Here is a 9,772-nt window from a genome sequence, read left to right as displayed (position 1 = left end):
CCCAGGTCTTATGCTGGACATCTACGTACATAGATAACATGTCAGCGATGGTCTTGTTGAGTCACTCTGTCAAGCCGTTGCTCTGTGGATGATATGCCGTGGTCTTGTGATGGCTCGTGTAGCTGAGCTTGAATACGTCATGAATGAGCTGGGCCGTGAATGCTGCTCCTCTGTCTGTGATAACGCACGACGGGGCGCCATAGCGAAGAACGATCTGGTCCATAAAGAATTGGGTGACGTCGGAAGCAGTAGCGCGTTGTAGTGCCTTTGTTTCGGCGTACTTCGTCAAATAGTCGGTGGCTACTACGATCCGCTTGTTGCCGGCAGATGATAGTGGAAAGGGCCCCAGTAAATCCATTCCTATTTGATCAAATGGCGCTCTGGATGGTTCTATTGGTTGAAGAAGCCCCGCGGGCTTTAGTGGCGGGGATTTGTGGCGTTGACATTCCCGGCAGCTTTTCACGTATCGCTTAACTGATGCAGAAAGCTTAGGCCAGTAGTATGCTTGTCGAACTCGAGCGAGAGTTCGAGAGGAACCTAAGTGACCAGATGTGGGCTCATCGTAACAGGCAAGAAGAATGTCGTCACACATGTCTGTTGGCACGACTAGAAGATAGGTTCTCTCATTGCCGTTGGAGTTTTTCTTATACAGGACCCCATCTCGCAGACAGAACTATGACAGACTTCGAGAAATACATCGAGGTATGGACGAGTTGCGTCCTTCAAGGTTTTCAATAACTGCGCGAATTTCATCGTCCACACGCTGTCGTGTAATCAGATCTGTTGTAGTAAGGGCCCCAAGGAAACCGTCGTCATCCTCGGTGTCGTGGCCACAAACTTCGACAGGTGCACGGGATAATGAATCAGCATCTTCGTGCTTGCGGCCCGATTTTAAGCGATCGTGAAATCGTATTCCTGCAGACGAAGACTCCATCGTGCCAGTCGCCCACACGGGTCCCGTAGGTTGGCTAACCAGCACAACGAATGACAGTCGGTCACTACCTTGAAGTGGCGTCCGTAAAGGTAAGGCCTAAATTTCATAGTGGCCCATACAACAGCGAGGCACTCTTTCTCTGACGTGGAGTAGTTGACCTCGGCTGGGGAAAGAGTGCGGCTAGCGTACGCTATCACTCGCTCTGTGCCCTTTTGTTGTTGTACGAGGACAGCACCAAGACCCACGTTGCTGGCGTCAGTATGAATTTCAGTAGCAGTGTCTTGGTCAAAGTGAGCGAGCACTGGTGGTGACTGCAAACGCTCCTGTAGTTCGGAGAAAGCTGCGTCCTGTTCTTCCTCCCAGACGAATTGAAAATCTTTACGAGTGAGTCGAGTGAGTGGTTCAGCAATCCTAGAAAAATTGGCTATAAAGCGGCGGTAGTAGGCGCAGAGCCCCAGAAAGCGACGCACTGCCTTCTTATCACGTGGAACAGGAAACGAGGCCACGACGGTACTTTTGTCAGGGTCTGGTCGAATACCATCCGCACTGACAACATGGCCGAAAAACTTAAGTTCCTTGTAACCGAAATGGCATTTTTCTGGCTTCAGTGTCAGGTTAGCAGAGCGGAGCGCTTCCAGCACAGTCTGCAGACGCTTGAGGTACTCCTCAAAAGTGGAAGAGAACACGACAACATCATCGAGGTAAACTAAGCACGTGTTCCAATTTAGACCGGTAAGAACAGTGTCCATCCTTCTCTGGAATGTCGCAGGTGCAGAACAGAGGCCGAAGGGAAGCACTTTGAATTCATATAGGCAATCCGGTGTAACGAAGGCGGTTTTTTTCACGATCTCGTTCATCAACTTCGATCTGCCAGTAGCCACTTTTCAAGTCTATCGATGAAAAATACTTGGCTCGCCGCAGTCTGTCGAGGGAATCGTCGATGCGAGGCAGCGGATAGACGTCTTTTTTAGTCACGCTGTTAAGTTTCCTGTAGTCCACGCAGAAGCGCAGTGATCCATCTTTTTTCTTCACGAGCACGACGGGAGATGACGAGGCACTTTTCGAAAGTTGGATAATGTCATCTTGCAACATCTCTTTGACTTGAGTATTTATAACGTCACGTTCCATTGCCGAAACGCAGTAAGGGTGTTGTTTTATGGGCGAGGCGTTGGTATACGTAATTATTCGATGTTTGGCGATCGGTGTCGGACGAAACTTCGTGGCGGACGCGAAGCACTCTTTAAATTGTTATAGCAGTTCACGTAGCTCGGTCTGTTGTTGTTCCGAGAGGGTCGAGTTGACATCGACTTTTCCAAGTAGTGAAGTCACGTCGCTTGGTGTCGGTCGAAGCCCGTCGTTGACTGATGTAGATGCGAAGCATTCAGAAACGTCTGCGATAGGGTAGGCGAAAGCGATGCTGGTGTCACGAAACAGGTGCCGGTACTCGTTACTGAAATTAGTCACAAGTAGGGCAGAGTGTCCGTCATAAAGCGTGACGAGGCTGCGTGCAGCGCAGATACCTAGCGCGAACAAAAGCGTCAAGTTGCCTTCGGCGACAACCTCACCATCCCGTAACTTGACAGACACAACATCAACTAGGACGCTTGAACGCGGAGGCAACGGGATGCTGTCGGCAGAAATGCGAAGCGTGCTGTCACGGATGTCGTCAGGCATGTCGGAGGATCCAGCTGTCGAGAACGCCACGGTACGCTCTGAAAGATCGATAATAGCGCCGTGCTCCCGCAAAAACTCGACTCCGAGGATTAGGTTTCGGGAACAGTCACGAAGTACGAGGCAGCTGGCGAGAAACGTACGTCCCCGAATGCTCACTCTGATAGTGCACATGCCGATTGGGGTGACTACGTACCCGCCGGCAGTACGAATTTGTGCTTTGTACCAAGGCGTTACAACTTTCTTTATGTGCGCTGCTAGTTTCCCGCTTATGATCGAGTAGTCCGCACCTGTGTCCAATAACGCACTAACGTCGGGGTGACCGTCGACTACCACATGTATATCCAGAGAAAATCTGCTTCTGGCTTTCGTCGCTGTCGTCGGGGAATCGCTCCGTGTCCGTGCTTGCGTCGGTGGGAGGCCTTGCTTGCGTCGAGTGTCAGCGGCCTCGCTCCTGAAGGTCGCTGTCGTTAGTTTTCCCGCCTAGGGCTTGGCGAGCGCGCCGACGCCGCTCCTGGGAGGCTCCAAAAATTCGGAGAAGATCGCCTTGGGGATGGGCACCGTGACTGCCGCCGCAGTGGCATGCGCTGCTATGAGAGGTAATCTTGAATTGCTCTCGGTCTTTCCCCAAATCTCGGCCGTGGTGCGTCGACGGGAAAACCCGGTAGTCCGAGGCGACGGTAGGGACATTCCCGGTACACATGTCCAGCTTCACCACAGTGGTAACACAGTGGCCGTCTGTCTGGTGTGCGCCATACGTCGGATTTTCTGGGAAGTGGCTGCCGATTTTCTAAGTGCTGAATTGGCTGCGGCGAAGGAAGTGCATCCTGATGCATAGGATTAACGAAGCGCGGTGAAGCAGGAATATATCGGCTTACAGCTTCTGCGTATGATGCACGATGTGGCTCTGCCGGGACAGGCGGGACATAGCTGGGAGGTGGAACTTGGAGAGCCTGTCGTACTTCATTTCTGACAAGGCTGCAAATAGACCCTGCAGTAGGTTGGGATTGGAACTGAGTCTTTTGTAGTTCGTCGCGCACCACCGATCGAATGAGATCGCAAAGAGACTCGATGTTGATGTTGCCTGCCACACCTCGGATCTGACCTATTGACGAAGCGGCACTGACTTGCCGGTCGTACACAGTAGTGCGCTGCTGCAGCACTTGCTCCATGGTTGTGGCTTCGGTCAAAAATTCCGCCACGGTCTTTGGGGGACAGCGAACGATGCTAGCGAAAAGCTGCTCCTTCACTCCTCGCATTAAATGACGGACCTTCTTTTCTTCTGCCATGTCGGGGTCAGCTCGACGAAAGAGGCTCGTCATGTCCTCGACGTACATCATGACGCTTTCATTCGGCATTTGGAGGCGCGACTGAATCTCTCGCTCGACTCGTTCGCGGCGATCGGGAATGGCCCAATTTGCCAGCAGGTATCGACGAAAGACGCTCCACGAGGGAAAAGGCTCACGGTTTTCGTACCAAGTACGAGCGCCGTTCTCCAAGCTGAAATACACGTTCATTTTGTCGAAGTCGGTCCAACCATTGTAATCCGAAACCCGTTCGAACTGGGCCAGCCAGTCTTCGACATCCTCCAAGACGGAACCGTGGAACACCTTCACCACACGTGGCTTCCACAGCATATGATGCGTGGTTTCACCGCCTTCCTGTGCGTTGGAGGCTGCAGAGCCTTCCATAGCGTTCGGGGGTGTGACAGACGTCATCTCAGGAAGAGGTCCACGCTCAGGAGGTAGTCCTCGGAGTCTTCGGCTTGAGCGGTGGACAGGTGTTGTCACTGCAGGTACAGGGCTACCTGGAGGCGTTTGGAACATCGGCTGGGGGTTACCCAGAAGCTCCACCAGTTGTCACGTGCTACAAAAGGTCTTCAACTAGGAAGAACTGAGCCGGCGGGGAGACGCACCGAAAACTGGCAAGAAGGCTGCTTCAATAATAAACAACTGGCCAGAGCACGCGCTGCACCAGAACATTGTCTTCCATTCTCGCGGGCCGCCATGGCTTGCGCTCGCCGTAACTAGCGGCCAAGTGGCAATATGTTGCGTGGCTGTATAGGGGCCTTAAAATTCCTCGCGATAATGCGAGTAAAAACATAAGTATTAAAATCATGACAGTGGCGTGATATGCATAGTAGAAAAAAGGGTGACAAAGGTTTTGATAATAAAAACGTGTAAAAATATTTGGCACTAGCACAAGTGCCTCATCAGCGCCCTTGTGTCCAAGGGCTGCGAGGCAAGTGCTTTTAAATGTAGTCACTGCAGCAGCAACCTCTCTTGAGAGGTCATGCTACGCAATGCCTGGGTATATTACGTGGTAAAAACCGACATCTCTTAAAAAAGCTAGCAATGATTTATGGGTGAAAAGTGGTTCCCTACCGACAAGCATTGCGGGGTGTAATGGTATATGTTGTCGATAGGGTAATGGAAAGTGTTGTCTTCTTAGAGTGTCTAACTGTTTACACTGGATTAAAACGTGAACTGTTAATGCCTGAATTGAATGTTGATAGCTGGCAGATCAACATTCAATTTTGCAGAGACTGTCAAAGCATTCGACAGACGTGGCAAATGATAATGTGGACTTCATTGTTTGCTCAGCGGGCTAACTCAGAATACTACTTTAATTTGAATAGGAGTGCTCATGCTCACTCAGCACGATTTAGGTTGTATGAACAACTTGCGTGCGCACGCACGCAAATTCACAGGGGCCTTCGGTGGGGCTGTATTCAAGGAGGGCGGGGCAGCCGAGGCTGCTCCCTTCATGGGGGCTTGTGGCGTTTGCCTCGGCACGCTGGGCGTGGTCCAAGGCATTGCCGAAAACCAAAGTGTGTGTGTGTGTGTGTGTGTGTGTGTGTGTGTGTGTGTGTGTGTGTGTGTGTGTGTGTGTGTGTGCACATACACACACACATATTGTGGGCATTTGTTAATACATCGTCCTCATACCTGCATGATCACAATCACCATCATCCGCTTGTCTCTTTGTCCTCATTGCCACTCTGATGATGATGATGATGTTTGATGTTTTGTGGCGCAAGGGCCATTTCACGGCTAAAGAGCGCCAGTTCATCTTACTAAAAATATGGACAATGATTGTGATAAGCGGCTGTATATGGGCCATAAAATTCCTCGCGGTAAGGCGGGTGAGAACATACAAGTAATAAAATCATGACCATGCCGTGAAAGGTGCGTGTGGTGTGAATAGATGACAAAAGTCGGTGATGATAAAAACGATGGTGAACATGTATGGCATTAGCACAAGTGCCTCACTCGTTCATACCCTTGTGTCCAAGGGCCGTGAGGCAAGTACTTTCTTGTGTAGCCACCGCAGCGAAGACCTCTCTGAAGAGGTCGTGCTACGGAATGCCCGGGTATATGATATGAAAACTATGAATTTCTTTTAAAAACACTAACAATGACTCATGACTCAAAAGCGGTTCCCTACCGACGAACATTGCAGGGTGTAAAGGTATATGTTGTCAGTAGGGTAATGGAAAATGTTGTTTTCTTAGAGTTTCTAAGTGTTTGCACTGGATTAGTATGTGAAGGACTGTTAATGTTTCACCACATTTGTCACACAATGGTGGATCGTCACCAGACAAAAGATAAGTGTGTGTCGCGTATGTGTGTCCTATCCTGAGTCTCGTTAGTATTATATCTGTATGACGCGATTTCGATACGGGCAGCCAATGACCAAGGCGTGGCTTGATAACGTGTAGCTTGTTTTGTGTGTGTCTATCCCACTTGCTCTGCCAGTAGTCCCTGAGCTTTCGTTTGAGAGACGGCTTAAGATCAAGGGGCGGGATCGATATGGGTGTAGTGGAACTGATTTCGTGGACGGATGCAGCAAGCTGATCCGCCATCACGTTGCCTCGGATCTCACGGTGCCCTGACACCCAGCACACTACAGCATGTTGTTTGAGTGTGTAGAGTGTGCACAAAATGGAGTAAAGTGAGACAAGGGCTGGGTTTTTGTGTTTTTAAGAGTGTGCAGAACCGTCACCACACTGAGAGAGTCTGTATAAATTACTGCTTTTTGTATTTGTAATTGCTTGATGTGTTTAGCCGCCACAATTAGGTATCGCATAAGCTTCCGCTGTGAAGACACTTGTGTCTGGATGTAGAGGGCCAGCATCCGAAAAGGATGGGCCGACAGCAGCGTAGGACACAGAAGAGTTAGACTTGGAGGCATCTGTAAAGAACTCAGGACGTGTGTATTTGTGTTGAAGTTCCAGGAAGTGTGTTCGGATATGGGCAATAGGCGCATGTCTCGTAACATTTAGAAAAGACACATCACAGTCTATAGTCTGCCATTGCCACGGTGGCGGGTATGCTACAGGAGCCATTAAACTGTGTTCAAGTCAGACTCCAGTTTCCTCAGCTAGACCCTTCAGGCGAACTGAGAAGGGCTGCCTCATCGAATGCCTGTTTTGAAACAGAATTGAGCTCGACAAATCATTAATAGTAGAGTATGAGGGGTGCTTCTTGTCTGCTTTTATCTTAAGGAAATAAACAAAGGACATGTAAGTTCTCTGTAGATGAAGCGACCACTCATTTGACTCAACGTAAAGGCTTTCTACGGGGCTGGTGCGAAAAGCACCCGTAGAAAGGCGGATGCCCAATTGGTGCACGGGGTCCAGCTACTTCAAAGCACTTTGAGTCGCAGACTGATAAACAACGGCCCCATAATCTAAGCGAGTGCGAATGAGGCTTCTATATAGGTTCATGAGACATTGCCTGTCACTACCCAACCTAGTACGTGACAATACTTTTAAAACATTCATGGCTTTTAAACATTTTGTTTTTAGATACTTGATGTGCGGTACGAAGGTCGACTTGTTGTCCAAGATTAATCCTAAGAATTTATGCTCTGTATTAACAGACAGACGTTGACCGTTCAGTTCAATGTCGGGTTGTGAGTGCATGCCTCTCTTTCGGGAGAACAAGACACACGTGCTCTTTTGTGGGTTCAGTCGGAATCCGTTTTCCTCTGCCCATTTGGAGACCTTGTCTAAACCTAACTGAACGTGCCGCTCACACATTGCCAGATTGCAAGATCTAAAGCCAAGCTGGACGTCATCGACATATGTACAATAAAACATATTGCGAGGAATGGACAAGCGCAAGAAATTCATTTTCATTAGAAAAAGTGTGCAGCTAAGTACACCACTTTGTGGCACGCCTGTTTTCTGGACAAATAAGTGGGAAAGAACCGTGCCCACTCGCACACGGAATGTCCGGTTTGACAGGTAATTTTTGATTGTGTGAAACACTCTTCCGCGCACGCCAAGGTGGGACAGGTCTCTTAGAATTCCAAAACGCCATGTTGTATCATAAGCCTTTTCGATATCGAAGAATACAGAGAAAAATTACTGTTTATGGACGAAGGCGTCCCTGATCTGTGCCTCAATACGAACAAGGTGGTCTGTGGTGGATCTACTTTCTCAAAACCCGCATTGAAATGGGTCGAGCAAATTGTTTGTTTCAAGGATATGTACAAGCCGGCAGTTTATCATTTTTTCGAAGACTTTGCACAAGCAGCTTGTAAGTGCAATAGGCCTATAACTCGAAGGTAAAGAAAGGTCCTTGCTCTCTTTCAAAATGGGAATAATAATAGCCTCTTTCCAGGAGGTAGAGATAGTGCCAGAAAACCAGATAGCATTGTACAAACAAAGTAAGGTTTTTCGTGTTTCGATTGGTAGGTTTTTTAACATTTCATACACCACATTGTCAGAACCTGGGGCAGAAGTACTCCAGGAGTTTAGAGACGTTCGCAGCTCAGCTAGACTGAAAGCTTGGTTATATGCCTCGTATCTAGTGCCCTTGTGTTCGAGTTTCTGCTTTTCTATTCTTGTTCTGTAGTTTTCGAAAGTGTCAGTATAGTGGGATGAGCTGGACACCTGTTCGAAGTGTGCACCGAGGAAGTTTGCTTGATCTTCCAAGGTATCAACCTGAGTGTTTACGAGTGGAAGTGTGTGTACTTGTTTTCCTGCTATCCTACCGACCATGTTCCAGACTTTAGCCTCCTATGTGTATGAATTTATCCCTGACAAAAACTTCTGCCAGCTTTCCCTTCTGGCCTGCCGACGCGTTCTCCTGCCTTGAGACTTTATTTTCTTGAAAGAGTCGAAATTTGCGGCTGTCGGTGAGTTCCGAAGCAGCCTCCAAGCTCTGTTTTGCTGTTTGCGCGCGTTTCAGTATTCAGAGTTCCACCATGGCACACGCTGTTTTTCAGGGTGTCCATTTGTTTGTGGGATGAATTTTGTTGCAGCATCAATCAAAAAGGCTGTGAAGTAGTTGACAGCAACATCAATGTTCAAAGTACATATGTCATTCCAACCTAGACTAGCGATGGTATAAAACTGTTCCCAGTCGGCTCTATTTATGAGCCACTTGGGAACACGTGGTGGGTCCTCAGTTATTGTAGTTGTGCTCAAAACTACGGGGAAGTGGGCACTTCCATACAGATTACTGACGACATTCCACTGGAGTATAGGCGCAAGAGATGGAGATGCTATGCTTAGGTCTATGGAGGAGTAGGTGTTATTAGCGAGATTATAATAGGTTGGTTCTTTTCGATTCAGGAGACACGCGCTCGACGAGAGAAGGAACTGTTCGATCAGTCGACTTTGCGCGTCATACCGAGAGTCACCCCATAGCCTGCTATGCGCATTAAAGTCTCCAAGGAGAACATAAGGCTCCGGAAGTTCATCAATTGGAGAGTGTAAATCACGTTTTTGCAGCTGATAGCTAGGAAGAATGTAAATAGTGCAGATTGTGATCAGTTTATCAAAAAGAACTGCTCGAACAGCCACTGCCTCAAGGGATGTTTGGAGTTGTGTTTGCATGCAATTCCGTGATTCACTATGATGGCAACACCTCCGGATGATGTCATGGCATCAACACGGTCCTTTCGGAAAATAACGTATTTACGAAGAAAATTTGTGTGTTTTGAATTAAGGTGTGTTTCTTGTACACACAGCACTTTTGGTGAGTGTTCGTGTAAGAGTTCTTGGATGTCGTCAAGGTTTCTGAGAAGGCCCCTCACGTTCCATTGTATAATTTGAGTGTTCATGATGAATTTAAAATAGTGCTGTGTGTGCGAAAAGCGAGTGGTTGTTCAGACAGGGAGTTTGAGTTCACTTAACAGGGCCGTCACCAGGCC

This window comes from Rhipicephalus microplus, chromosome 10 (genome assembly GCF_043290135.1).
Source record: "Rhipicephalus microplus isolate Deutch F79 chromosome 10, USDA_Rmic, whole genome shotgun sequence".
Lineage (NCBI taxonomy): Eukaryota > Metazoa > Arthropoda > Arachnida > Ixodida > Ixodidae > Rhipicephalus > Rhipicephalus microplus.
Note: the sequence above shows the minus strand (reverse complement) of the source record.